The 27,135-nt window shown below is 49.6% G+C and overlaps 1 long non-coding RNA gene across 3 annotated transcripts; it reads left to right on the top strand.

The window, feature by feature from the left end:
- The first annotated feature begins 4,186 nt into the window (after nucleotides 1–4,186).
- LOC141728432 (uncharacterized) lies at nucleotides 4,187–8,449 on the top strand. 3 transcript variants are annotated; one of them, XR_012579326.1, is made up of 3 exons: nucleotides 4,187–4,574; nucleotides 5,632–5,751; nucleotides 8,240–8,449. It is a non-coding gene; the product is annotated as an uncharacterized LOC141728432 (long non-coding RNA). The 3 variants fall into 3 exon arrangements; XR_012579325.1 differs by lacking the exon at nucleotides 4,187–4,574 and adding an exon at nucleotides 4,693–4,890; XR_012579324.1 differs by lacking the exon at nucleotides 4,187–4,574 and adding an exon at nucleotides 4,697–4,935.
- The last annotated feature ends 18,686 nt before the right edge of the window (nucleotides 8,450–27,135 follow it).

Raw genomic sequence — 27,135 nt, 5'->3', positions numbered from 1 at the left:
CGCCACAACAAATTCCGTGATACAAATGCGAGCCGACATATGGTAAAAATTGCCTGCAGCCCTGCTGATTTACAGAACTGTTTTCACTCACAGATAATTCATTAAAAATCATTTCATACTGCCTGTATATACATAAAAAATATTTACTTGTGTAAATATCAGTCAGGAAGGTATTGCTTTTTTTTTTTTTTTACCTTTTCTCTTTTCTTGTTTATATTATTGACAGCTGATGGGGAGGGGAAAAAACAAATCCAGTGATGTATGATGGACATGGGGGAAAGCAAAGGTATTCCTGGCATCCATCCGTTCATCCTGGATATAGGTCAGGCCTGGGGGTGGGCTGGGACAGCTTTAAATCCGCTACCTGAGCCATCTGCTCCTCCATGCCAGTGGAATCTGCTTTGGGGAAACACACGCTAGGCAGACGTGGATACTGTGGGATACGGCACAAAAGGGACTTTTACCTGATTCAGGGCTCTCTGCTGACCTGTGGAACAATAGGGGAATGCACACCCTGGGAGATGTCGCTGGAAAAACGGGAGCAATGGGATTCCAAGGCCGCTGCTGCTGCTGTGGCAGAGCAGCCTGGAAAATAAAGAGCAAATCCCAGCAAGGCAAAGGGAGTTTTGGGGGTTTAATCCGTTTTTCAAATTGTCCTAAAATAATGGAAGCACCAAACACAAGGGGGACAAATGGTATAATGGGGTTTGTGGCTCCTAAAGATGAGCATTCCAGGTATAACCGAGACAAGCCCTGAAATCTCCCTCCCAGCCCCACATTCTTCCCTCTAAAGCACTACTCAAAATGCTGAACAAGGCTCCAGCCCGACACTGCATCTTCCCCTTTTTCCCTCTGCTTTCTCCAGTAGATTTGCCTAAATACGATGCATGTTTTAAACCTGAAGCTTGGAGACCTTTTGATGATTTTTTTTTTCCCCTCAATGAAAATTCAGAAATAAATCATGGAGTACAAGAGATTTGGGGTGTTTTGTTTGCTGCGGTTTTTTTCTCTCTACAGCCAGTAGGTGAAACAACATTATTTAAAGTATGGAAGGGAATAAGTATTTGGAAGAGGGATCTGGTCCATCAGCTTTCATCCTCCATAAAACCCAGTGGTAAACAAAGCAATAATATTTGGGGGCTTGGAGAGGGCAGCTCTGGGGAGAGCTGGGATGTTGATTAAGATGGAATGGCTACGTGGGGAAAGGGGGGGATGCTGGAATCGCATCCCACGGCTGCACCCGGCATGGCAGTGAGGGGAGAGAAAGTTTGGGCCCTTTTCCTCTGGAATTTGGTGCCATGTCTCACTCTGTGGAGCTGCTGCATCAATGGGAAGCTTTCCTATCAAGCTGAACCCAAAAGGGAGGGTAAAATCAACTCTCACTTCCCCATCGGAGCGTCTACAGCGCGAAAGCCTCTCCCGCTCTATTTATACGCTGGATAAATCAGTCTCCAGACTGTTACCATAGATAACAGAGTTTTTCTCCTGCTGTTGTCTCTAACAGCTTCTTTTTCCCCCCACTATATTTTGCACGGTTCCTACCTATCACCTCGGTGAGTAATTCCCCTGCTTTAAGTCAAATTACTTGGGGGAGAGACGGGTTTTTAAGGCACAGGGAGATTTTTCATCCCCCTCTCGCCGAATTTCGCTCCCAGTTCTCTGAGTAACCCTGAGAAATCCTGCAGAAAGGGGAGCTATAGGTAACTGCTTCTGATCCTGATACATACTTAACCTTCTCACAGTCTCCAGGAATTAACTATTTAGGAGGTGAGCAGCGGGCGCAGGCGTTGCACCAGGATAACACGGCCAGGCTGGTTTGCAGCAATGCCAAAGCTTCCACAAAAATCCCTAATTCTCACCACGGAGCTTCTGCAGGAGACATTGCCACGGGCTGGGATCTTTATTTGAAATAGATAGCTCATTCAATGCTGCAGGTCCCTATTTCGGGGACCGGTGGATGCGGAGTTTCCCCTCCCAGGGATGGGGTGTTAATGGGATTTGTTGCTCCTGGCTGGGGAGCGAGGGGGGTTAATCCCTTTCTCCATGTATATCCCTGCTAAGCTGGTTTAGGTCATGTTTAGAGCTAAGTTTTGTGGTGCAGGCTCTGTCCACCCGTCCATCCCGCATTGCCAGGCACAGGGATGAATCCAGCTGCCATCTTTGCTCCCCTCGCACCTCCCAGCGCTTAACAATTCGAGTGAGCCCCAGAAAGAAATTAAAGGAAAGGTTTAAATTTCGCCAAAGTGGTGAAAAACCCTCTAAAGGCTTTTAGAAACCCTACGTTGTCGATCGGGGAAAGCTCCCAGCGAGGCCCAGAGCCCTTTGTTTGCTGCAAGGGGATTTATCCTGGAGTGAGTAGGGAAGGAAAGGGACTTTTTCCCTCCACCTGCAGGGACCCATTCCCCCGACATCACTTCTGCCATCATCCCCAGCAGAGGTGAAGCTGCTTGTGGGGAGGTGGCTCTGGGCATTTGGCATCATTTTCTAAAGCCTTCAAGGAGGCTGCAAAGCGTTAAATAGCCTCACCTGACCTCCTCCAGCAAAGCCAGGCTCTGCATCCTTATTTAGGGACATACATCACCTCCACAGCTTTCCCTCTGGCGCTGGGGGTGGAGCAGAGAAGTGAAATGTCGTGAGAGGAGGGAAAAAAAAAATAAAAAGTAGCTCTGAATCCATCTGAATTTGCCTTGAAACCCCTTTCCCAGCCCAGTGTGGCCGAGCACATCCCGGCCGAGGGCCGGACACATATGCCGTGCCATATGGAGCGGCGCGATCCCAGTCAATCGGATCTTTGGGAGTTTTATCGTTTAATTTCTTAATGTGCTAATAGTGCACAGGGAGGGGATGGATCACCGCTTAAGTCCGAGGATTTATGTTTTTAAGGGAGGGTAATGTATTTCCGAGAGGGCTTTAAATATCCTCCGCCAACGTGATGGGCGGCGGGCAGGAGGGTGAGCTGGAAAAGGGCCTGGAAGAGCCCTCTGAGCTTTAATCCAGCACAGGTTTATAACGTGACATCCAGCCCCGTGTCAGCTGAACTTCAGGCGGAAAATCCCCATGTCCATTTGACAAAGCCATTTTGCCCAGCCCTGGGGGCTCTGAGCCTTGTTCTGGGTCTGTGTCCCCCTGCTGCTCCCATAATTTCCATCCATGGGATCATTCCATTTGAAGCCATGAAGGATGGGTGGCAAAATCTCCCCAAAGCCCCCGATCATCAGTTTCCCCTCTTAGAGAGAGAATTGCATTTCCTTCCTTCAAATTGCCATTGGGATCGGGGCTTTTGCAGACTCCCAAGGTGCTTTCAGCTCCTCGAAAGGAAAGGTCTTACAGAGAGATAAAAAATAAACATTCATAAAAAAACATGCAGAAGTAATTTCAGGGGAGTACTGAAATTGCAACCGTTCACCTCCAACCTGCCACGGAACTCATCTATTTATTTTTAAATAAACCACTTCAGCTCTCCATAAATCTCCGGGGCAGGGAACCAAGGAGGGGATGAATTAGGCATCACCGTGACCCCATCCTGGTCCCCGCTGGGCAGCTGCCTGCGGGGCAGGGACGGATGCTCGCGTGGCCCCGTGGCTCCAGCTGCGGTTGGAAGCGTGGCAGTCTCAGAGGGATGCTCTGGCTGTTGGCTTCTGTCAGCCAGACCTTAAAATCTGCGCTGTTAGAGGCCTTATTTGAATTGCAAACGGCTCAAGGGAGGTGTACTGTGGAGTTGCTCTCTCAGGGTAAATAGGGTTTGGGGTTGTTTTTTTCTTTAAGCTAATAATATTGTGTCATGCTTTGAGGGGGGTGACGGTATAAAGGGCAGGCGGAAAGATTTCTGTGGCTGAGCTGGTGGCTCTCCCCAACCATTTTTGACAGCTAATTTCTAGCTTTTCCTTGAAAACTCCTCAGATCTGATGCGTTAAGTGAAATGTCATTAAGGCAATGGGAACACAAACGGTAGGACTGTGAGACAGCACTGAGGGGAAAGGGTAAAGGCTCCCAGAGGTTTCCAGCCACATGTTTTGGACCCCCAATGTGCCCAAGGTTCTTGTGCTTACTCAGAGCTGGACGCTCCTGCCCCTCTCTGAGCACACAGACCCACACTCGGGGTACCAGCCACCTCCTCGCGCTTCCATGCGGGTTTTTCTCAGCAACTTCTAGGCCTCAACAGGAGAGGAAAAAAGGAAAAGAGGAGAGAAGGGATGTGTTTGTGTTCGTGCAGTGGGAAGAGATGGAAGCAAGAGACGTGCGCTGCGACTCGGTGCGGCGCTGGAATGATCTCAGGAGCTGCAGCTTGTGCAGAGAGATCCCAGGAGCGGGCACATGCCCTTGACACCAAATCACCCGGCGAGTAATAAAGGATTTCCTGCCTTCAGAGCCTGCTTGAGCCGGGGTTTTAGCCCAGGTTAGGCTGTGCAGCGCCCTGACAAGGTTACAGGGTCTGACAGGGTGCTCGGCCAGGGCTGGTGTGATGCTGGGAATGTGTAGATATCCCTGGATATAGATGTGTGGATAACCACGGCGTGCGCTTCTCGCCACAAACAAAAACTGCGCTCTTCTCCTTGAAATTCACCTTGAACACGGTGAGATGGGGTGGGTTCGTTGCTTGGTTTAGGTATTATTATTATTATTATTATTATTATTATTATTATTATTATTATTATTATTATTGTCCCCCCCCTTTCCTTTTCCCTGACTACTGTCAGCAAGAGAGGCTGCAAAAAAAGCTGAGGAGCCACTGCAGGCTGCGCAGCGCTGGGAGCTGTCAGCCCCACGCCACTGCAGTGATGTCAGCCGCAGCCACAGCCACTGCCACCCCCAGCCCCTGCACACACGCGAGTCGCAAGAAGAAGAATTCATAATTACAGTAGCGTAGCCATGAAACCAGCAGTGCTGGGGGTGAGGGAGGGAGGGGGAGAGAAAGCGAAGCCTCGGCCAAAATTGGTACTTTCTTTTTTTTTTTTTTTTTTTTTAATACCTTTTTTTTTTTCCCTCTCTCCCCCTGCAAAGCTGCACCCAGCTCTGCAGCATCCTTTCTCCGCAGCGGGGTTTGGGGGGGCCAGGGCAGGGGGTTCCCCCCCGCAGCCCCCCCAGAGCGGGTGGAGGGTGCGGGGGGCTGCGGGGGGAGCTGGGCAGGGCTGGAGGCTCTTTCCCCGCGGGTCGCTCCTTGTTTTAAAAGGCAGCATTTCTGCGGACAACACCCGGAGCATCTCTGCGGGAGCGGGGCTGGGGGCGAGGGCTGCAGCCGCCTTGTTTGCGGCGCACGGAGTCAGCAGCTGGGTTTTTTTTTTTTTTTTTTTGGCTGAATAATCCTTTACGGGGAGGGGGTGTGCGGGAAAAAACGGGGGGGGGGGGGGTTGAGGGGGGGGGGCTGGGGGAGGAGGGAGGGAAAGTGAATCAACATCACCGAAGGAGGACAGCGAGCAAGATTAGGGCTGGCTAATGATAAATGAGAAGGCGCCGCTGACAGCTCCGCGCTCCGCGCAGCGCCCGCCCGGCTGCTCCGCGCTCCCTCCGCACCCTCCGGCCGCCCGCTCCGCTCCCGCCGCCGGCCTGGCTCCAGCCCCCCCTTCCCTTTTCTTTTCTATATATATTTTTTTATTTATATATATATAATTTTCACCCCCCCACTCCGCATAGCGCGGGCGGGGCGCACATCCCATCCCCTGCCTCCCCGAGCATCCTCCGCGGGATTACGCGCCCGGCCGCGCTCCGCACCGGCTGCAGGACGGAGGGACCACGGCGGGGCTGCCGCAGGGGGTATTTCCTTCGCTCCTCTTCTTGGGGGGGGGCGTGTTTGGGTTGGGGTCGGGCCGGGAAAGGGGGGGTTGGATAGACAGTACACCCCTCAGCACCCCACGGGGGAGGGGGGATGCAGTGGGGGCTGCGCTCCCAGCGCCCCCCCCGCGCCCTTTCTTCCCCCCTGGAGGGCTGGGGCGGGGGGGGGATGAAGGATGAAGCCAGGGCGGTTTATCCGTGGGCTCTGCCCGCCCCCCCTTCATCGTACCCGGGTGACCTTTCAAATCAAAGCCCGGCTCGTACCTACCAAGGTGCATTGGGCAGCCAGGGCTGGGGGGTGCTGGGGACGGGGGGGGTGATGCACCCGAGCTCTCCCCCTCCCTCTGCCTTTCCCCCTCCCTCCCTCCTCCCTCCTCCCTCCCTCGCTGCTCCCTCCCTCTCCTCTCTCTGCTGCATTTTGCATGAGCTATCTAGGTCATTAGCATTTTAGCGTATGCAAGACTTGACAAAGCTGATGAGAAGCCAGATGGGCCCCTCTCCTCTTTTTTTTGCACCACTTGGGATCTGAGCGAAAGGATTGACTGCAGCAGGCGAACGGGGGAAGGTTTATTGCGCTCCTCCAGACCCCCCCCCCGCTTATAGCAGCGCGGCGGGGCTCGGGGCAGGCGGCAGAGAGCGGGCAGCGCTGGGCAGAGACGGAGGGCAGGTAACGGGGCCCCCCCGCCGCCCCCCACCCCACAGCTCGGGGCTTCTTTGATTTGATACAAGGGTGGGTTTTTTTCCGACGGGGGGGCTGGGGGGGTGTTAGGTTGGGTTTTGTCCCCCCCCCTCCCCCCCGCCCATGGGGAAGGGCGCGCCGAGCCTCCGCGGGGCGCGGAGAACAAAGGCTGGGCTCCGCGGGGTCCCTCTCCCCCCTCCCTTCCTTCCCTCCTCCCTTTTTCTTCTTTTCTTTTCCCCCGTTTCCCCTTCTCCTTCTCTATATTTTCTTCCTTCCCGAGGAAAGGCCCCTCTCTCCGTGTTCACAGCGGACCTTGATTTAAATGTCCATACAATTAAGGCACGCGGTGAATGCCAAGAACGAGGCTGACCAGCATCGAGGCCGGAGGCGGCTCCGCGGCTCTCCGCACCCGCGGAACCCCCCGCACCCCCTGGCATCCCCCGGGCTCGGCCGCGGGGCGCGCAGGCAGCGCTGCGCAGGTGGCACCGCAGCGCGGGGAGGGGGCGGACAGGGATGCGCGGCACGGGATGGGATGCGATGGGATGCGCTGGGATGGGATGGGGACGCACGGCAGCATCACGGGGTGAAGGAGAAGCGGGTCCTGGCGAGCACAGGAGCCCGGGGTGTGAAATGCGGAGCTGTCACTCGGGGGTGCCCCGCGGGTGGGCCCCGGGGGGACGCGGCTGCTGCCCCCGGGGCTGCTCCGCTGCCGCCGCTTTGTGCTTTGCCTTTTCTCTCGCCTTTTCTCCGCAGAGCGATGAGGTTTTTCCCTGCTAAAAGCAAGGGCAGGTCTTGGGGTCACCGGGGCTCACGCTGCTCCCCCGGCGGAGGGGGGTGAGGGGGGGGGGATGCTGAGGCAAAGCCGCTTTTTTTCTTTATTTTTTTTAAAGCTTTATTATGATTTTTTTTTATCCGGTGGCTGTTTGTGTGTTTTTCCCCTCCGCCCTCCCTCTCCTTTTAATCCTTATAATTTAAATCAAAAGTGCCGGGTAGAAGAAGGGGGGAGCGCTGTGTCTGCAGGGCGAGGCCGGGCGTAAATCTCTCGGAGGGATAAACATGTCATTTGTTCCCTTTGTATGGTAATGCTGTCCCCCCCCCCCCAGCTGCCCCCCCACCCCCCAGCAGCTGCCCCAGCCATACATCCTCCCTACAAAAGATCCCAATTACCCATCGGCTGCCTCATTATACTCCTTACACAGCCCCGGCGAGAGGCGTGTGTGTGCGAGGAGCCGAGGGGAGGGGTGGGAAGGATGAAGGGGGGGGCGAGAAACAGCACCTGAATTATTCAGAAAATAAAATAAAATTCAAAAATCTGGAGGCGGCGGGAGGGAGGGATGCTGCGACCCCGCAGGGATGCTGCGACCCCGCGGCCTAACACGGAGCAGGTGCCCCCCAGAGCCTTCTGCAGCACAGGGGATGCTCCCCCCTCCTCCCCCCGACACGCCATTGGTTTCTTTTCCCCCTTTTTTTTCACGCTTTTATTTTTATTTCGGTTTCTTTTTTTCCTCCTCCACCCTTGTAGCCATCCCCACCGCTCTGCTCCCCGCTGGGGCCCTTCACCTCCTTTCCCTTCTCCCATCCCTCTCCTCCCCTCCCTTCTCTTTGCAGCTGGAGGCCGCCCCGCATCCCTTCATCCCGGCCCATCCCAGTGCTCCCAGCAGGTGCCTGGCACTGGGCGAGGACAGGCCTTACTGCAGGGGACAGTCCCCCACCCCTCAGGGCATCTGCAGAGCTGTCCCAAATTCGGGGGGCCCTCGGTGACAGCGCGGGCGGTCCCATCTCTCTTTGCAGCTCCGTGCACAGAGCCTCACCTCTGGAATGGTGCCCTTGGGAACGCTGACAGCAGCCTGGGCTCCCTGGGACGCCTCTTTGCAGCCGCCGAGGGGTTCTGCAGGTATTTGGGGCCATCCTTCCCCCTGGGCTCGCATCCCGGCCGGTGCGGATGCCGCAAGGAGCCCGTCGGGTCGTGCCAATAAAGCTCTTTCCTTGCGGGTTCCTGCATCCTCTCCTTTGTTCCTGGAGGTTTCTCGCCCGTCTCTTTATGGTGGCGGAGGCAGGACCCCCCTGAAGGACCCGCACTCAGCACCAGGTGGGGGATGAATGTTAAAATCTGCCCCAAAATAAAAACCTCAGCCTTGCAATTCGGCAGCCCACGGTCGCCTGCTCAACCCTGGGTGGGCATCGCTGCATCTTGGACCTCCAGGAGGGTCTGAACTGTCAGAGGGCTCCTGTGTAGTGAATAAAAGGGGGGGAAAGAAAGAGATTTGGGGTGCATTCTCTCTGGGATTGTCCCCATCCCAGCAGGCAGATCCCTGCCATGCCGCACTACGTGCAGAGCATCCCTCTGCGGCGCCGCCGGCCCCACAGCGCCTGGCCCTCACAAACAGGATGGATTTTCTTTTAAAGCTGCGGCATGGGAGAGGAAAACAAGACCTAAATAACCCCAAATAAATACACAACCTGTTTTCTGTCTTGTGAAATGGCTGGGATGAAGAGACGCCATCACCACCGTGCATCCATCTGAAGGCCTGGTACCCCCGGCGGGGCCCGGCTGCCTCCCTCGGGCTCAGCCCAGAGGGATGGAGAGGAGGGGGCAGGAGGCTCTTATTAATACTAATCCCAAGAAATATTGCTGTACCCTGAATAGATCAGGTCGGGGGTTCCTGCAAGACCTTTGCCCCCTTGAGATGAGCTGCAGTGCAGCCCCTCCTCTCTGGGGTGGACTTTGGGAAGGGAATTGGCACGGGGGGGGTTGGGGGGGTGGACAGATGCATTTGATTTTTTCACTGAGGGATGGAGGAGGAGGTGGCACAGTTTTATTCCAAGCACGTCAGCTCCCCCCTCCCTCCCTGTCCCCTCCTTCCTCCCTCCACCCGCAGTCCGATGTAAACATAACGGCAGGGACCTGCCAGGCTCCATCCCCACTTGGATTATGGGGGGAATTAAGCAGCTTTGATTAACACAGCAATGCCCCCAAATAACCTTCAGGCGTCTGGCCCTCAAGGTCGTGCGCTAGAAGGGGCTGGGGACAGAGACCCCAGAGCACCCATACCATGGGCAGAGGGAAGGGGTGGATGGAGAGGATTCGTGGGGAGCAGAGATCTTTCCATCTGCAGTTTTATGCTGGTTTTTTTCTCCCTGCCCACGCCCACCCCTGACCAATTCGCTCGCCATTGCAGCACTGGTTGGGCTGGAGATGCTCTGGCTCCAGCAGGGAGGTGGAATGGAAGATGTGGGAAATTCCTCTGTTTCCCTCATTTCCCAGACCTCTGTTGAGTGCCAGCCCCACTGTTCACCCAGTCCCAAGCAGGATGATGGTCTCCATGTAGAAAGGTCTTTTGCTTCGTATCCCTGCAGCATCCAGCTCCTTTTTTCCGTTTATTTTTATGCCGTGTACCTCCATGAACCAAAAGCCAACACATCTCCTAGCAGCAGCAGTCAAAGTGGGCGTTTTATTGGGAAATCTAATCAGGTTTCGAGGGGAAAATCCTTTCCTAATGTCTCAGCTAAGCAACGAGCTCGATTAAATTGGTTAGACTATAAAAAGGGCCGAGAGTCCCATCTCCTTTTTCCTCCCTGCTCTTCCTGGACAGCGCTGTCATCTCCGTGCTCCACTCCACCGTCTTTAAAGCCCAAACGAGCCTCAATGACACAGGACTCACATGTCATTCCCCGACATCCCCCCCCGCCCCGCCTCCCCCCAGCAACAGAGTCACAAATCATCTCAAACACTCTAAATTTAGCCCGGCAGCGCGACCACGAGCAGGGATTTCAGTGACATCACTACTGGAAATTAAGGGGTCAAACAGGGAGGCTGAGCGTGGCACCCTGAGGAGCGGGGACAGCGCTTCACTGATCCTTCCACACAACGAGGCCACCCTGTCTTGAGACATCTCAAAGCATCCCCTCAACATACATTTCTCCCAAATGCCCAGAGTGGAGCAGGCGTTAGATTAATTCCCATCAGGAGCTGTGCTGGAAGGCCCCGATGGATCAGCGCTGCGGAGATGCACGGTGCAACCGCGAGAACCCCAAGGAGCAAAGCCAGTGATCTTTTCTCCCCCAGAGTGTGGGAGAATGGGGGACCCACATCTCACCCTGGAGCTGGAAGGTGGGTCCAGCACTCCCTGCATGGCTGGGAATGCCAGGCCAATGTTCCCATGGCATTTGCAGAGCTGTGTGTGCTCACGGTCCCCGCTGGTGCTGTGGTTATGGGGCAGGGGTGATGCTGTGGTATTCCAGCGCCTGGAGTGATTCCTGCCTGCTTTGCTCTGCAGAGCCAAAGAAATCACTGCATATGGGGAAAAGGGAGCCAGGGCTGAGTCCTGAGGTGGGAATGGGGCTGATCTCATGCACAAGGTCCCATATTCCAGAGGATGAAGAAAGAACAGAGATTCTGATGGCTGCGCTGCAGTTGTAGGGGCAAATCCTGAGCTCCTCAACAAGATTGGATGGATTCATAAACTCACACAATCACAGGATGGTTTGGGCTGGAAAAGACCTGGAAGAGCATTTCATTCCAACCCCCTGCCATGGGCAGGGACACCTCCCACTATCCCAGATTGCTCCAAACCCTGTCCAGCCTGGCCTTAGACAATTCCAGGGATCCAGGGGCAGCCACAGCTTCTCTGGGAATTCTATTCCAGGGCCTCCCAACCCTCACAGGGAACAATTCCCTCCCAATATCCCATCTATCCCTGCCCTCTGGCAGTGGGAAGCCATTCCCTGTGTCCTGCCCCTCCATCCCTTGTCCCAAGTCCCTCTCTTGGAGCCCTTTAGCCACTGGAAGGGATCCTAAGACTTTCCAGTGCCTTCATTTCTCCAGACTGAACAATAAATTACTGCTTGGGGGGCCATAACCAGAGAAGCTGAGATTATCCTTTTGGGCACCTGTTACTCACAGCACCTACATCCTTTAGTGGTCAGCAACCCTTCACTTCTGCTGTGGTTTTTTGGCAGCACAAAACGGCTGGAAAATGCTGCCTCTGCCTTTTGAATGTCATGTTCCCCTTGCCCCAGTGGTGAGCACTGAAAAATAAACCAACAAGCCAATGTCTCCTACAGCATAAATTCCTCCTAGAGGCACAAAATATGATGTGGTGGGGAAGAGGGAAGAGGTTAGGGGCTAAAATCTGCTAGAAATCCCTTAAACCACAGCAGCGCACGAGGGTTTCTCTGCTGTTGATGCACACGGCGGCAATTCTGCGAGCATTCACTTATTTTTATGGAGATTTTGCCTTTTCAGACCAAGTGTTTCCGTGTGGCACCAGCTGTAGGGATGAGCTAATGCAAAGCTCAGTCATTTCCCTGCTCACCCAGGCCTTCCTCCGCAGCCACAGAAGCTCTCATCCAGCGAGAGACAAAAGTGATGCGTGTGCATGTGTAATTTCCAATGTCAATGTGTTCAGCCAGGAGTTGGAATCATAGAAGTTATTTCATTTATTACAATCATACATAAAGCCTCTTAGAGCTGCAGACTTGGAATAGGCAATTATGCCCATAGGTTAATAACACGCAGCGATTTGACTGACAACTGGAATTAGATTTAAACACGGCAGAGTGGCAGCTAAAGGCACTTTATTAAAGCTGTGACTGGGGATTTGTTCAAAATACCAGTTGCATACCTTTCCTGGTGAAATATTTATAGGTAGCACCATATTGTGGCCCATTATATTGCATTTTCTTCTCCTTTCCCTCACCACTCTGCTGCACGAGGAATTTCTCTGGTCAGATTTTCCTGGGAGGGAGGGAAATGCCCGGGGTTGGCTCACATGGAGGGATGTGATGGGATGCGATTCACAGTGGGAAAGGGCCCTACAGCAGTGATTAACTCTAGACCTAGGAGGGACCTGGATTTACCTCTCCATCCTCTCTCCTTATCACTCCCCAGTGCAGCATCCTCTTAACGCTGCCCTCGTTAGCCCAGAGTTAATGATCCCAACAGTCCAGACAAAACCAGGGTCAGTGACTGATAGAGTCAATAAAATAAATATTGTTTGATTCTGTTGATGCTGGGAGTTTTTCCTGCTACCGGGGGAGATCCTCCTTGTGAGATTAGTTTAGTGTGGGATGGATTACCTGCAAACAGGATGGAGTCCCTGCTCCTGGGGGAATCCTTGAGATCTCCTTGAGATCCAAGTTGGAGAAAGGAGTGACAGGAATGACAGGAGAAAACACTTGATCCTGTCTTACGATAAGGGGCTGGGTTAGAGCACAGTATTTCCCATTATTCTTGAAAAAAACCACTAAATTGCTTTAAAATAATAGCTAAGGACCAACTGGGGCTGGGTGAAGTGAGATCCAAAGGTCTTGTTTCACCCTAACATCAGTCCATCAGTCCAGCTAACCTAAAAATAACAATGAAAATCCCAAAGGCTCTTTGTGTGCCACTTCCTTCACTGGCAGTGAATGGAGAAGAGAGGTGGCACCTGAAATGCCCTTAAAAATAACTCCCAGTTCCCATCTCTTTCTTTCTTGCCTCATTTGTGTGGTGTGAAAAATCTCTGTATCATAAGAGCTGCCTTGCAACCATCCATGGGCCAGGGGTTAAAATTCAGGAGCACTGTATGGGATTCAAGGATTTCCCTTTAAAATTAGCAATGCCAAAATCAGAAGAGAAGAAAGGGCAATACAGTGTCTGGAGAGGGAAAGTTGACAGATTTTAACACACTGAAGGATGGTACAAGTAGATCTCCAAGCTGGTGGCCAAATTCAGCAAGGTTCAAGGAAGATTCTGCATGGATTTAACAGAGGGAAAACTTCCCAGCCAGCGCTTCACTGGCAAACCAGAGTGTACACTCCACACCCCCAGATTCCCATCCTTCTGCAGCAAAACCTAAGTGCTCAAAATCAGAGTTCAATCCAAAATACTTTCTTTAGTTTCAGGAAAGGGGAAGCTGGAGGTACACTCAGGTGAAAAAGGAGCTTTAATCCACCATTCCATCATCATTCCATCATCATTCCCTGCCTGGCTCCAGCATATTCCAGACCAGGAGCCATCTTCTGGCTGAAAGTGTCCCAGCTCCTTGCAGGGGGCTGGACTAGGTGACCTTTAAAGGTCCCTTCCACCCCAAACTGTTCCGTGATTCTATGATCCATGGGGTCCCCAGTGGTCCCTGGTCATCAGCATAAGGATTTGGCTCCAGCAAAGCTCTAACTCCAGATTTTGATCCTACAGACCTCTCCTGCCAACCCGGGAGCCCAACCGCAAATTTCAAACCCTCTATTACCCAATAATTAAAATAAAACAAAGTCTGAGAGCACCAGCTATAAAAAGATCATCCCGGTGCTGCTCATGCATTAAATATGAAGGCTCAGATCCTTCCTGCGATGCCATGGCAGGGGAGCAGCTCCCTGCGCTGGGATTACCTGCTCCTGGTGCCTTGACCTTTCCCCAGAGAGCAGCCTGTGGAGCAGGGTCAGCAGTGGCCATGGCACAGGTGGCACCAGCCCCACACACAAACACAACTCCCAGCAGCTTTTTCCAGCAGATTTCCTCAGTGGCAGCTTTGGAGGAGAAAGTGCCAGGAGGTGAAATAACCAGAGGCATGTGAGGGGCACAGACTCAATCTCAGAGCAATCCCCTTTGTTAAAATGCCCACGGGAGAACTCCTTTTTAAAAAAATTTTTAAATGTCCTGAAAGATTTATAACGCTTTATGTCAGGTTCTCTCTCCTATCACTAATAACACTCATCCTGGCACGACTTGAAGCCTGGATCAACTTTTAAAGCATGGCAGAGAAAACCTTTGTGATTTAAAGCAAGTATCCAGTCCTTGGCTGCAGCCCAGCCCAAATTCAGGGAGTGTCCCAATGTTTCCAGACATGGAAAGGGGGTTCATGTGTGAAACCCACAAGGGATCAGCTCAAATGAGCCCAGCCAACCTTTGCCCACTCACATCAGTCCCTGCTGCATTGGGTGTAGGTGATTTGTCATCCTCTCAAAGAGATCCTTGTCACCAGCTTGTTTAATTTTACCATTTTATGAAGGTAGAAATATCTGCAGGAATCCATATATATATATTGGAATCCATATATATATATATATATGGAATATCTCCATATATATATATATCCATATATATATATCCATATATATATATCCATATATCTATATCTATATATATCTAGATAGATAGATAGATCCATATATATGTATCCATATATCTATCTATCTATATATATGTAATATATCCATACATACATTTCTTGTTTTCCCTAAAGCCCCTGGCCCCAAAGGCAAAACTCAGTTCTTAAAAACCTCAGTGTCCAAAAGCTTTGAGGGATGAGCTGAGTTTACTGAAGCAGCTAAAAAAAAAAAAAAAAATAGAAGGCAAACCCAAAGTACATTAGAAAGAGAACTAAAAATACAATCAAGAAACTGGAAGCAATTTTGTGATCCGGGGGTTTCTTGCTGGGTTTTCTGGGAGTTTGGGGTTGGAGATAATGGCAGTGGGAGTTGAGGGCAGCATGGTTTTATTTCAGGATCAATATCAGGGTGGAGCAAATGGTGTATTTATCTGCGAGGCTGAGAAGATCTAATTGTGCCCTGTTTTGCACTAATGCAGATCTGTGGCACCACCAGACAGTCCCAGAGTACCCAAAATGTGCTTGTTTTCTATTTCACCCCTGTTTTTTGTTGTGCATCCTGTCCGTCCTGGTCTCACCCCAGTAGTTTTATGGGTTATTTCAAGGATGTCCAGATCTCTGCTCCATCCTTCCTTTATGCCTCAGGGTAAAAAAGGGACCAACATCATCCTGTAGGAGTTCCCACTTGGAAATAAGGTTTTTATTGATGACTTAAAATGGGGGGAGACTTCAAGGGCATACCCAGAGATATCCAGGAGCAGTAATTGCACAAGGAGATGAGGTTCCCAGGGAGACCCAGCCCAGCCCCATGGACATGAAACCACAATTGTCATCTGTGATGAACAACAGAGAGGGGAACGTACAGGAAACAGCAATTAAACCATTAAAGTCTTGGGCAGCTTCCCAGTGACCAACAGTCTTTAGATATATAAATATCTCACATGGCATAAAAGGAGCTTTTCTCTATACCCATTATGTCCCCAGTGACCTTCAAGAGGGACAAGGGGGCTGGGATTGTCACTTTGAACTGGCATCTTCTGCTCCATCTGAGCAGTGACACATCCCTTGGGACAGGGATCTCCTTGTCCCCTACAGCACTGCTTGGAAATCCCAGCATAAAGTAGAAATCCAGTTGAGATCCCAGTTTAAATTATCCTAATTACTGCCCAGATCTGCCTCCTATAAATCCCTGGCTGTGATGTAGGGAAATAACTGAGCTGGAAGGTGGCAAATGTGCTGCTGTTGCCACATTTCAGTGTTAAAATAGAGGTTTCCATATTTAATGTGAGTGTTTTGTGCTCACGTTTTGTATCACACCCCAAACACCTCGAGGGATCAGCCCCAGAACAGAGGGAGTTTCTGGGCTCCAAATCCTCCTGGCTCCAGTTTACTTTAACAATCAAGCTGAGCAAAATGCAAAATATCTCAATGAAAATTTTGGTCAGTAATTAACAAATGGTTATCCTTTAATTAGCCAAAGGAACAGCCCTGAGGCTGAGATTGGAACCAAGATAACCCAGGGAAGAAGATCCATGATCATAAAGACAGCCACAACCTGAGTTTCCATCAGTCAGAAATCATTCTTGGCAGGTGCTGCTTGTTGGGAGAAGAGTTTTGGGGACAGATATCAAGACTGATTGCTCCATTCAGTCTGGATGGGTTTTGTTAACACCACCAACAGCAGATTTAGTGATGTTTACATTGACGTAATCACCCTGGCTTTCCAAAGCCATTCCTGCTTCCATAGGCCTGGATCTGTGGCTCTTGGATGAGCAGTGCCTCACAAACCTCTGGATATTCCCCCTGGGGAGGCTCAGATGTGCTGCTCTATTGGTTCCCAAGCAGGAGGAAATGCTGCCCTGCACCCCCATCTTCCCAAAACCTGCGCAATATCCCCCAAGCTGGCCAGAAACCTCCACTGCTGGTGCCAGGTGTGGTGGATGAACGCCAGGAAGGGCTGCAGGGTCATTCCTGCAGGCTGAGCTTGACGGGGATGGAGAAGGGGAGATGTTGGTGTTGAAGATTGCAACACAAGTTGTTTTCAATTACCATCTGTATGGCAGATTACCTTTGTCAAGTGGGCAGTTGGCCTTATCTCTCTCTTTGAGGGACCACATTCACACCTCCCTGGAGGGGACATCTGCTGATAACAGCTATTGAATGTCACTGCATGACTGATAAGAACTATAACATCCCATTGGGAGATGTGAGCCCAGAGGGAGGAGCCAAGCATTCCTACCCAGATATAATCCAGAAGTTTTTGAGACAAGGGCATGGCTTTCTTCACGGGTTTCCGCAGAGGAACAGCAGCTGTCTCTTCTTCCCCTGGATCTTCAGAGGAAGAATACATCCTTCTCTCCTTCTCCCCAGATCCCCCTTGCTCCAACAGAACCACACCTGATAGTTCAGAAGGACTGTAGTCGCATTTCCAATTGAACTGCTGCAATCACCCACGGGGTGTCAGGTTGGGTTCTGACTCTGTCAGTGTTGTTCTAGTGTACTGCATTGTTTATTTTATCTTTTTTTTTTTTCATTTTCCCTATCAAAGAACTGTTATTTCCTGCTCCCATATTTTTGCCTGAGAGCCCCTTAATTTAACATTTATAGCAATTCGGAGGGGTGGGGAGGGTTTACATTCTCAATTTCAGGGAGGCTCCTGCCTTCCTTAGCAGACTCCTGTCCTTCCAAACCAAGACAGTTGGGAGTCCTGCAGCACTCCTCCTTTCCCACCAGGCGTGGAGGCTTCCCCTGCAATTCCTGCTGGAGTGACGCTGCAGCAGAGCGCATCTGCAGGATGATGAAATGCAGAGGGGCCATAATAAGATTTCAAATAAAGCTAGCTTTTCCCCTGGCATGTCTGGTCTGGATAAATCCAAACTGTTGGCAAGGCAAAAGCACCAGGAAGGAGAAGCGTCCTTGACCTGACGAGGCTCTTCCCATTCCCACCCCTCCCTGGGGATGGGGACGGCAAATGTGGCATCGCAAATGTTATGAGTAGAAAAGCTGCTCATTTTTTTAAACAAGTTGCAGAGTTCACAGGTTGGGTCAGTTGCTGCCAGGATGGAGTTCTAACTATTTGTTGTTGTAATCACCTGTCATTTTTGTTAACTATCTTGATAGTCCTTGATGGTTAAGAATTCCCCTTTTGTCAAGTGACACCCTGCTGGTTCCTGGAGGATGGCACCCAGATGGTGAAGAGGAGGGGACATTGGGGTTGGCATGCAAATGACATTGGAGCCAGCATTTAAAGGAAGAAGCCCCTCACCAAACCTAGCATAAAACCCCTAAAAACAATGAACCAACACAGAATAAAAAGATCTAAGTTATGTCTAGGCTGAGGAACAGAATGCAATATCCGCTAAGACCCTTTTTACCCCTCACCTTAACCTAAAAAGATATCATCTAGAAAGACGACCTCGAATGTCAAACCAAAAATGGGGAATCTTCTGATGCTCTCATGAGGATGGAACCCCCAGCTCTGCCTGCAGACCAGCAGACACAGCTGCACTTTTCCTCCCGCTCCGAGTCACTCCTGGAAGCAGCGGCGCCATGAGCACGACCCGTCAGTTCTTCCCATTTTATTAATGGTTTTTAATAAAAGCATTAAAAAGGAGAAAGATCTCCTGCCCTGTTTATTTCAGCAAAGAGCTCAATCCAATGGAGGAGCTGGAATGGCATGGGAGAGGCCAAACCCAACGTGGCACCAGAGGAGGATGCGTTGTGTGTGCTCATTGGAATTATTACCAATATAACCAGATGGGTCGTGCTTGGGCTTGTCTGGCCCTTGCTGCTTGACCAAAAGGTGGCAGCTGTTGTGATTTCATCTCAGAGGCACCTTTGGTTAGCTGGATGCTGCAGCTGGGTGCATGGAGACAAATCCGAGCATGCAGGAGCTCAGGTTTACCTTGACGAATGTTCCAGATTGCAAGGCAAGACCTAATCCATTACCATCTGTAGGGCAGTTGTCTTCTGTCAAGTGGCCAGCTTGCCTTATCTCTCTCTCTGAGTGACCAAAATCACTCCTCCTTCGGGAGGGGGCTTCTGCTGATAACAGCTATTGAATGTCACTGCATGGCTGATAAGAACTACAGCATCCCATTGGGAGATGTGAGCCCAGAGGGAGGAGCCAAGCATTCCTACCCAGATATAATCTGGAGATCCTGGAATACCAACACAGATCCTCCACTGGATTCCCCAGAGGAACAGCAGCTGCCTCTTCCACTGGGTTTTCAGAAGAAGACTACATCCTTTTCTACAGGATCTCTGCTCCAACAGAACCACACCTGACACTGCAGGAGGGCTGCAGCCGCAATTCCAATGGGACTGCCACCAACACCCTGACCAACAGAGTGTCAGGTTGGGTTCTGACTCTGGCAGTGTTGTTCTAGTGTACTGTGTTGTTATTTTTTTATCCTTTTATTTTTATTTCCTATTAAAGAACTGTTATTTTATGCTCCCATATTTTTGCCTGAGATCCCCTTAATTTAAAATTTAGAGCAATTTGGAGGGGTGGGGAGGGTTTATATTCTCCATTTCAGGGAAGGCTCCAGCCTCCCTTAGTAGACTCCTGTCTTTCCAAACCGAGACAGCAGAGAAGTTTTAAGGCAATGGTGAAGGAAAGCAGTCGGTTCTGCTGGAGGGTTTCTAATCCAGAGCTTTATTCCTGGCCCACAGGCCTCTAAATCCAGCTTCAGCTCCAACAGAACTCCCAACTGCATGGTGTGCTTGCCCTTTTAACCTGGGAGAGAGGGGGAGGATGGGGAACCAGGGACCACCAACCAGGTACAGGGCAGGCAGGTCTCAGGTGAAAGGGACACCTGGATGAGCCAATGGCCCCCAGGGAGGGAGAGCATCTTTTGAATCTGCCCAATCACTCCTCTGGAATTTCTGGGTTGATAAAAATGCCCAGCAGGAGTCAGGGTGGAAGAAAGGAAAGGTGGTTGACCCCTGGGGAAGGACCAGGATAACTGAGGCAAGCCATGACATCGCAACAGGGGCTGCTCCCTCTCAGGGCTTCTGTTGGTCACAGTGACCCCGAGATGCGTTAGAAAGTCTCTTTTCCCAGCCCAGCAGTTGAAGAAGGAGAGTCAGAACTCTTCAGTTCTCGTTCTCAAGGTTGTTTATTGTTTCTTATCTATAAAATTCTTTCTCTGGCCTGCCGAGCTCCGTTCAGCAGGTCAGACAGAGGCACACTGATGCCCTCAGGGCAGTGTTATCTTTTTATACTAAAACTACATGAACAATATTTACAATAATTTCCCAATACCTATCACCTATGTTAGACAGTGAGCTTCTACTCTAAACCAATCCAAAAGTGCCAACGTCACAGCAGAAGACAGAGGCCAAGAAGAAGAAGGAGAAAGGCTGGACATGCCCAGATTCCTCCATCTTGGCCCGTGAACCCCCATTCTAAAAATCTGATGTTCACCGAATCACAGAATCACAGAATAATGAGGTTGGAAGAGACTTCTAAGATCATCAAGTCCAACCTATGCCCTAACACCTCAACTAGAGCATAGCACCAAGTGCCATGTCCAGACTTTTTCTAAACACATCCAGAGATGGTGATTCTACCACCTCCCTGGGAAAAGCATTCCAGTACTTTATTATTCTTTCTGTAAAAAATTTTTTCCTAAAAGAATGGATGGACATATCCAACACCTCGGTCACTCCTGAGGTGTCTCAGCCCCTGGAAGGTTTTTGGGGAGCCAGGCAAGGTCCAGCTCCCACCTTGTACCCTGCCTGACCTTTCCAATCACTTTCCATGACTTATAAGGAGAAAGGGGACAAATTTTTTATTAGGGTTTGTTGCTACAGGATAAGGGGTGATGGTTTTAAAGTAAAAACCAGGTGATTTAGACCAGATATAACAAAGAATTTTTTTATTATGAGGGTGGTGAGGCACTGATAGAGATTTCCCAGAAAGGCAGTAGATCCCCATCCCCATAAACACTTCAAGGCCAGGTTTGATGGGACTTTAAACAACCTGATCTACTTGAAGATGTCCCTGTCCACTGCAGGGGATTGGACTAGATGAGCTTTAAAGGTTCCTTCCAACCCAAACCATTCCATGGCTCTGTGATCACACACCTGGGGGCCAGGGCTGGACCTACAAATGTCCCATTTTGCTCCTGCTGATGGAAATTCTCCCTGTGAGCTAAAGCAGAGGTTCTTCCTGGAATGGCCAGCTCTGTCCATCTCCCAGCTGTTTGCTGCTGCAAAGCTGAGGTTGCTGTTGGCTGGGAGGGGAAGGGTGGGGTTTTCTTTCCCAGGTGGAATCAGAACAAAATGGTACCCACACCGTGGTGTCCTGGTGCTGGTGGTACTCCATGGATGGATGGAGGCTGCTTAGCAGCCCCTCAACACTGGACAGGGAGAGTAGGAGAATGGAAGGGCCACTGCTGCTGCTGTCTGTTGGGGCCACATGTGGAATTCCCCCAGAGCATTTGAGACGTCATTCCCAAAAGTTTCCTGACACTGATGATGGATGTCTCAGTTTAGAAAGACAGGAGTCTGCTAAGGAAGGCAGGAGCCTCCCCTGAAATGGAGAATGTAAACCCTCCCCACCCCTCCAAATTGCTATAAATTTTAAATTAAGGGGCTCTCAGGCAAAAATATGGGATCAGGAAGTAACAGTTCTTTAATAGGGAAGAAAACAAAAAGATAAAAATAACAATGCAGTACACTAGAACAACACTGCCAGAGTCAGAACCCAACCTGACAACCTGTGGGTCAAGGTGTTGGTAGCAGTCCCATTGGAATTGTGGCTGCAGCCCTCCTGGAGTGTCAGGTGTGGTTCTGTTGGAGCAGGGATCCTGTAGAAAAGGGTGTAGTCTTCCTCTGAAAACCCAGTGGAAGAAAGAGGCAGCTGCTGTTCCTCTGGGAAATTCAGTGGAGAAGCCATGCAGTTATTCTAGGATCTCCAGATTATATCCAGGTAGGAATACTTGGCTCCTCTCTCTGGGCTCACATCTCCCAATGGGATGCTGTAGTTCTTATCAGTCATGCAGTGACATTCTGTCTGTTATCAGCAGAAGCCCCCTCCTGAGGGAGGAGTGATTGTGGAAGAGATAAGGCAAACTGCCCACTTGACAAAAAACAACTCCCATACAGATGGTGGTAGAATCCATCTTACCTTGCAATCTGGAACAATGGACTCACAGAGTCATTAAGGTTGGAAAAGCCCTCCATGATCATCAGGTCAAATTATTCCCCCAGCCCTGCCCTGTTCACCACTAAACCACATCCCCAAGTGCCACATTCACACCCTTGGAACAGTGCCAGGGATGGTACTCCCACCACAGCAGTCCAAACCCAGCTGGTCCCAAATTCACCAGCTGTGGGACCCACATGTCATGAGGGGGCAATCCAAGGTCAGCCCCACAAACAGGTCCTGGGACATCCCAGGGAAATGCAGCCCCTGGTGAAGAGTCATGGTTGGGAAGGACAGCTGGCAGCTCCAGTGCAGAGCAGCACCTGGATAAATGAGCTGATTTGGAGAGGGAATCTTCACAAATCACTCTCAGTCTGTACAGCTTTGCTGGGCTAGATTACAACTTTAAATACAAATCTGAATTTCCTAAAGTTATCCCTAGAGAGCTCTGCTGCTGTAACCTGCAAGGACACAGGCAGGGAAAACTTTCCATACAGCCTGAAGAGCTTAAAACAGGAATGTCTCCCTGCCCAGGGAAGTGCTCAGCCATGGATGTTGCCTGCTCCTCCAAGGCCTCCCCAGCCTGGGTTTTTCTAGTTTTGCTTCAGCACTGAAAATCCTCCTCCATTTTCCTCCATGTAGAAGGTGTCTCTCTCTTTCCCAACCCACTGGAGTTTGTACATGAGAATCACATTTCCAGGCTGGCAAGCAGGATCAGATCCGTGCACCTCTGCTGTTCCCTATCCCCACTCTTGGAGACAGAATTCTGGGCTGGATGGACTCCAGCCTCTTCCAGGATATCCAGTCTTAGGACATAAAGGATTCCTTACTGGATGAGGAGCAGCTTCCCTAAGGGTACTGCCCTTTTAATGTCTATTTTAACACCATATCTACATTATTCTGAGGCTGCATGCTCTATACCATGCAGTCCCCTCAGAGTAAACATTTTAATTTTATGGGAATCCCTAGCATTTGTGTTTCTAATCCAGAATTAACATGAATTTATGCCCCTTCAGTCTACAGATTTCTTAAAATATATTTAGCTTTACACACAAACCTTTCCTCTGGTGTTTTTTTCTCTTGCAATTTCTCTCTTGAAGAGCACAGGAATACCCTTCTCTCCTTCTCTTCCCTTCCCAGTGTTTTGCAGATTCCCTGATACCCTGCTCTCCTGACTGCTGTCATCAAACTTTTTCTGTCCCTCACCCTCCTGCCACCAAATTATTTTGTCAATTGGTGGCAATTTATTGCTGAGACAATTATTTTTTTGCATTAAAATAGCCATGAAGACACAGTTGTTTGGAATACAGCTGCAAAACCTGTACAATTTTAAGTAATTCAATATTATGTAATTAAATATCACACCACCTCTACCGCCTTGTGCCTCTGTTCAGGGATGGGGTTTGGGTGGGGATGATTTTAAGCTGCAGGATAATGCCCCTGTGCATTTCAACTGCTCTGTTAAACATTGATTCTTATGGAAAATTTGTTTTCCTTTCCATCAAACCACCACAGGAATATTTTTGTTTTTCAGGACTGTTTAGTGGAACTCCTCCCTACTAAAGTTTTCTGTCCTAGATTTGTATTTGGGGCATTTTTTATTTTCAAAATTTTTGTCTTTCTTTTGCTATTTCTATAATTCCATATAGGGCTACTCTTCATTTGTATTTTTGTACTTTCAATCTCTCTGAATTCCTGCTTCCTGAACATCATCTCCATCAGACAGATTCTCTTCCTTTGAACAGAAACACCATTTCCAGTTTACCTTTTTGAGTTTATCTTTACATCACCCACAAAACCACAAACACTGGGAAGGATTCCTCCCCCATGTAGGCTGAAACCTTCTCCTGTTTAATGGGATGTTTTTCTTGGCCAAGCTTCTACTGCAATTTCAAGTAAAAGTTAATGTATATCTCAGCATAAGAATTCAATTTCTATTTTTGGGGTTGATTATATTCTGTATTCTCCAAATTCTCACTTCTAGTTTTAAGGGATGTCCTACCAGCCTTCAGCTGAGGTTTTCAGCTCCAAGTTCCTCTACAGCCTCAGATTCCTTTAGCCCTCCAAACCTGCACATTAATTTCCCAGTCTCAAATTTCTTTTTGGGAACCAAATTTCTGACTTAGAACCAGCACAGTGGTAGTGCCATTAATTCCTTCTCTTAGGAAGAATTTCTTGTCAGGAAAAATTTCTTAATTTCTTCATGGAAAGGGTGATCAGGCATTGGAACTGCCCAGGGACGTTTGGAGTCCCCATCCCTGGAGGTGCCCAAGGAAGGGCTGGATGCGGCACTCGGTGCTCTGGGCTGGTGACAAGGTGGGGATCAGTCACAGCTTGATGGTCTTGAAGGTCTTTTCCAACCTAAATGCCCCTGGAATTCTGTAAAGAATAGCAGAGATATATGATAAAACCCCAAGTCAAAAGAACCTCCTTGCTTCAAACTCCTCAGAACGAGCATTAAACCTTTTATTGGAGAAAATAACCAGAAACCCATCCCAGGGGGATGAACTGTGGGGGCTCTCAGAGCTCAAATGAACTCAGTGGTTTCCCTGGATGCACAAGCATGGATCAAAATGTTGTTCGTGGGCTGGAGAAGGATCTGTGACTAAAGACATGCCTGGAAGCTTCTGTGCTGAGAAAAGATTTGAAGGGGGTTTGGGCAGGGATGAAAAACCTCCCCTGTGCTTTCATTCAGCTGCTCATCCAGAGAGGAGTTCCCAACAAAAGCCCAGAGCTTGTTTAATGGTTTAACATTCCCCTGAATCCTTGGGAAGCATCTGACACACTGCTTCTGTACAAATAACCACAGCAGCACTGCACAGATGACTTATTTGGTTTCCCAGTGGGTGTGTAAGTAAATTAGCAAAAAATAAATGTCACACGGCAATGACTTACTCTGTTTCTAAAGGCTCTGTTTTACCTCTGGATTTTTGTTTGTTCAACAAGTTCCTAATTAAATTCTGCTTTCTGGCATTCGAGCTGATGTGATGACACAAGATAAAGTTGTTTAGAATTCAAATCTTCCTCGATTTCTCATTGTGGCAAAGGAAGAGATAAGAGCAGTCAGGCCCTGCCTTCCCCTGGCTGTGTGTGGCTGTAACTCCAGCCAAGCAGGAGTTTTTCTCAGTATTCCAAAATCCCTCCTGCTCTCATGGGTTTGTCACTGCTTTGAGAAGATCATACACAAAAAATAATGTGTGGGCTCCCCCTTCTGCCTGAGAACATCAGTGTCTGGAAAAGAATCGGGATGATGGAATGGTTTGGGTGGAAGGGAGATTAAATCTCATCTCAGTCCAACCCAGACTCTTTCCACTATTCCAGGTTGATCCAAGCCCTGTCAAACCTGGCCTTGGACACTTCCAGGGATCCAGGAGCATCCACAACTTCACTGTGCCAGGGACTCCTCACCTTCATAGGGAACAATTCCTTCCCAAAATCCCATCCATCCCTGCCCTCTGGCAGTGGGAAGCCACAAAGGAGGGCCAGGATGGGTTCCTGAAGCACCAAGTTCCTGTAAAATACACCAGGCAGGGCACTGAGCATCTCCGAGCAGCTGGAACAACCTGTTCCCAGAGCCACACACCTCCCTGATAACCAGAAAAAGCAGCTCCACTGATTCCTGGGGTGGTTGGAGAGACAGCAATGAGGATCACTGCAGATCTGCAACCTAAAATATGGAAAAGGTTGTTTGGAATGGGAGTAATTTCCTTTATCAAACTATAAATTAGACCCTCTAAGCCTTCCTGTTCCCCAGAGAGAGATCAGCACCAGCAAAAAGGTGATTTATCCCACTTATCTTTGATACTTATTCCAGAAAAGCAGAATTGTCTTCCAGTTTTTTTTTTTTCCTTCTCTTTCCCACTGCAAAGACAGGGGAGATGATTGATCTCATGGAACCATAAAATCTTTAAGGCTGAAAAATATCATCAATGAGGCCCAGCACCATGGGCACCCCTAAATCACATCCTCAAGTGCCACATCCACACATTTTTGGGACTCTCCCATGGAAGGTGACTCCACCACTGCCCTGGGCAGCCTGTTCCAGTGCCTTACAACCCTTTCTGTGATTGGATTTGTAATTTTTCTTGTATTTTTAGGAGTTGAAGCAGGACAGAAAGGTGCCCTCCTGTTTCTATCTAAACCTTCAGCAAGCTTCAGAGCATCTCTGTAGAAAATGCAGAGTGGGAAGCAAACAATCTCATCTGTCTAAAATACAATTTAGAACATGGAGACAATGATCTGAAGGCTGGGATTAAAACCAAAACTGACTCAAAGTGGAGATAAAGCACTGGCAGCTCTGGCTATGGAAAGAATTAAAGATTTAGGGAAAGAATCAGTGTGTAAATTCATCATTTCTGCAGAGCAGAGGGCTCAGATATTTCAGTGGTCCCTCCTTGCTCTGGGATATATCATTAAATACAAATTCTGATTTGGGATAAATCTGGGCATGCCCTGACCAGTCTCAAATCCACCACTCCAGTATTTCTGGTTCTGCTGTGAATCAGTGTTCTCCTTTTGCAGGGTGATTTGTTTAGCTAATTCATGTGAATATTTCACTTCTGGGTGCCTATTTTAACCCAGGCACTGCCCCAAGGGATGTGCACAGCATCACCCGTGAACTCAGACGAGTTTTGGGCTGGAAGAGTAAGGGATGGCCCCTTCCTACACAGCAGAGGTGTCAAAAACTGGCCAAGAAAGGGATGTGCAAAACTGGAAATAAAAGACCTCCTGTGGAAAGCAAGGGGAAAAGTTCCCACCAACTCTTGGTGAATAACACAGCTTTTCCTCTTTTTTTTTTTTTTTTTTTCCACCTTGGTAATTCATGATTTGAGCACAGATTAGCGGTGACTTAGCACAGAGCACATTCAGTGAAATCTTTAAAGCAACAGGAGATCCCTGGGATAACTGGAGGCAGTGAAGGTTGGCTGCATCTGGCAAAGCCCTGAGCACATCATTTCCATGAGAAAACACAACAAAACACAACATCTGCATCAGCCCTTGGACTCAGCTCAGCTGAGTCTTCCCGATGCTTCACATTTTGATGCCTTTATTTGGCTTTTCCTTATTTTCACCTCACAAGGGAGAGGAAGAAACAGAGAAGCTCAGACTGCTGAGGTTCTATGCTGAGGCTGTGCAAGGATTTCTCTGTGGCCTCAGGGATTTCTGAGCTAAAAATTCTGAAAATTCCCATTTTGTTGCATTTCCACCAGTGCCAATGCTTCGAGAAGGGAAAAGGGAGATGGAGGTGGAGAAGGGAATGGAAAAGAAGGAAAAGCCAAAGGGCAGCCTAGCACAGGAGGACATTTTCATTCCAGAGCCACTTTCTCCAGATGAAATTTGTTGATCCAATATTTGCTGCATGCTGAGAGTTCTCTTGAAGCTGTGAAGCTGTTTGACAATGGAAAAAGGAGATTTGGATGTCTGACTGTGTCCAGAGAAGGGAACAG

Source organism: Zonotrichia albicollis, chromosome 3 (genome assembly GCF_047830755.1).
Source record: "Zonotrichia albicollis isolate bZonAlb1 chromosome 3, bZonAlb1.hap1, whole genome shotgun sequence".
Taxonomy (NCBI): Eukaryota; Metazoa; Chordata; class Aves; order Passeriformes; family Passerellidae; genus Zonotrichia; species Zonotrichia albicollis.
This window is presented reverse-complemented; position numbering and strand designations above follow the sequence as displayed.